The sequence below is a fragment of the Portunus trituberculatus genome, chromosome 44, assembly GCF_017591435.1.
Source record: "Portunus trituberculatus isolate SZX2019 chromosome 44, ASM1759143v1, whole genome shotgun sequence".
Lineage (NCBI taxonomy): Eukaryota > Metazoa > Arthropoda > Malacostraca > Decapoda > Portunidae > Portunus > Portunus trituberculatus.
The window spans coordinates 1,807,501-1,810,744 of record NC_059298.1 but is presented as its reverse complement, the minus strand read 5'-3'; positions in this window follow the sequence as shown (position 1 = coordinate 1,810,744).

The following is a 3,244-nucleotide window of genomic DNA, read 5'->3' as shown; positions in this document are numbered from 1 at the left end:
AACCTGAGATTTATATGCCTCCTTTATTAATCAACTGTCCATATGATTATCGCGCACGTCTGTCTCTGCTCACTCCTCGTCGTGTATCACTCATCCGTCTCTAAGCGTTGCCACCACTTTCGTGTATTGGTTGGTTATATCAAGTTTTCTCATCCCTAAAGCGTTAGAGTGATGAGCAGTGAAAGCCTTGGGGACAATTTCCTCCTTCTCCTCCTCCTCCTACGTACTCAAGCTACACCTCTTCCTCCTTTTCCTCCACCACCTCCTTCTTCCCCTCATCATCAGAATTTCCCTAATATCACGCTTAAAAAAAAAATTACCTAAACATATACTAAAGGTGAAGTCTTACCATTCTGAAGGGCAGGAAGAGCGATGGAGCCAAGAGGAATAGATAAGGAGGGGGAACGGAGACGAGAGACAAGAGTTAGAGTGAAGGTAAGGAACGAAAAGGGAATACAGTATATTAAATTGTGACAGCTACTCGCTCCGCCAAGGTTCCTATGTGTGTGTAAAGCTTGTTGTCATGTCTCGCTGGTGGTTTCACAATAACTACAGCGACCGATATACAAATAGACCGAAAGAGAAATCGAAACAGAGAGAGAGAGAGAGAGAGAGAGAGAGAGAGAGAGAGAGAGAGAGAGAGAGAAAGACAAGCAGACCTAAGCACACACACATACGATAAAAGTGAGAAGAAAAAGGATGGAAAATATAAATGACAAACAGAAGAACTGAAAAAAATGTAAAAGAATAGAAAAGATGGAAGAGAGAGAGAGAGAGAGAGAGAGAGAGAGAGAGAGAGAGAGAGAGAGAGAGAGAGAGAGAGAGATCAAAGCACTCCCGTCTCGCAAAGTTTAGCCAAAGATAATTTTAACAAAAGTTAGTATTCTGAAGGAGTGCGCGGCATAACTCACCCCGTCATCCTTGCCTCGCCTCAGTGGCCCACCAAGTTATGAATTTCGCTGCAGAAAATCTTATGCTCCCCCAAAGTTTAGCAAAGAGATCGTGAGGGATAAGTGTTAGCGTTGGAATATTATTCAAGTTTCCAGAAAAAAAGAGATGAAAATACACACATCGATGCGCCAAGAAAAGAGAAAGTAATATATACATACAAAAGAAAGAAGTGACTCCATCGCAAAAAGAAAAAAAAGAAAAAATTCGATGTGGTAGTTTTGTATTTTAGTCTTCATTCTCTCTCTTCTCTGTGTTTATATAGGTAAGAGAAACTTTTTTTTGTATTTAGGTCTTCATTCTCTCTCTTCTCTTGTGTTTATATAGGTAAGAGAAACTTCGATATAATGATGAAAGGGACATGTACACCTTAGCATGTGTTGCCTTCTTGCGTGGTCGTCAAAAATTAAAGAAATCTGAGATAAATCGTTGTGAAAGTTTTTATTTTATTAACTTTTTTTGTTTATCAGTGTGTGTGTGTGTGTGTGTGTGTGTGTGTGTGTGTGTGTGTGTGTGTGTGTGTGTGTGTGTGTGTGTGTGTGTGTGTGTGTGTGTGTTCAGATACAGACTTGGATGCAATTATGAATGCAGCAGATTACCTAGAACTGTATTTGATCTTTATATAGGATGCATAAAAGAAAGCTTATTTATCGTTAAGCTGGCAAGGGAAAAATGTGTTTCTGCATTTTCTGATTTTACAAAAGAATATGACCTTGTTTGTTCATGTCTTTCAAAATGTTCTCTTGCTTGATTAGCTGGTACGATTTTGTCCCTGTTCTTGTGGCCTGTTCACTCGCACATCTTCCCAACTTGTGATTATGAATGTCACTCCTGATTTTTTGCTATACGTTTCATTGTTGTGTTTATTTATCCTGTGTTCAGTTGACAAAGCGATAGTGTGAGGTTCGTGAGTATTAAGCTGCCTTGGTGTCGCCCTTACTAATTTATATTGGGTGCAACTTGTTCCTATTTTTCTACATTTATTTTTGCTGAATTCGGCTTGTGTTCTTGTTAATAAGATCGTGTATCGAGTATTCAGTACAACGATGATATTTGCCTCTAACTAACTTACCATATCTATAAACGTCTTGTTTTTTTCCCTTAAAAACATGTTTAGCAGTGATGTTCTCATTTTCTAATTTAAGCTTGAGCTGACTACTCAGAAATTGATGTTACTAATATATCTGTGTCTATATGCATTCCATTTGCATTCGTATTCTCATCAATAACTTGTTGCCTCTGACTTCGAATAAATCCTTTTTTCCATTTTTGTTCAGCTTCATAAACTGTGACGTTATAGATTTTCTCAGCCTTTCATAATCTCCTTGTTTGAACATTCTCTTTTCTTTTCCTCTCTTCTTCATAAAAGTCTGTTTACATATAATATTACTGTTAATGTAATTCCAGCTTGAATCTATCACATGTCATTAGCAACACCTCTAAATCCACTATATCATCTTCATGGAATATTGTGTCCCTAAACCTTCAAGTATTTACAGACTCAACAGACGCCCCTTGATGCCTTCTTCCCTGACTTGACTCACACACCTCACCTTTTTATCCTTACCCAGTTGCCCTTTCGCTTCACAGCTTTTAGTACTGGTAACTTAAACTAACACTAGAAGGAGTATTGGAAGCAGTGAAGGACTGAACGACTGTCCCACACACCAGAAAGCAACATTTGTTCTTTACCTCTTGTGTAAATAAGGTTGGCCAGGGCGAATATATATATATATATATATATATATATATATATATATATATATATATATATATATATATATATATATATATATATATATATATATATATATATATATATATATATATATATATATATATATATATATATATATATATATATATATATATATATATATATATATATATATATATATATATATATATATATATATATATATATATATATATATATATATATATATATATATATATATATATATATATATATATATATATATATATATATATATATATATATATATATATATATATATATATATATATATATATATATATATATATATATATATATATATATATATATATATATATATATATATATATATATATATATATATATATATATATATATATATATATATATATATATATATATATATATATATATATATATATATATATATATATATATATATATATATATATATATATATATATATATATATATATATATACACACACATATATATATATATATATATATATATATATATATATATATATATATATATATATATATATATATGTATGT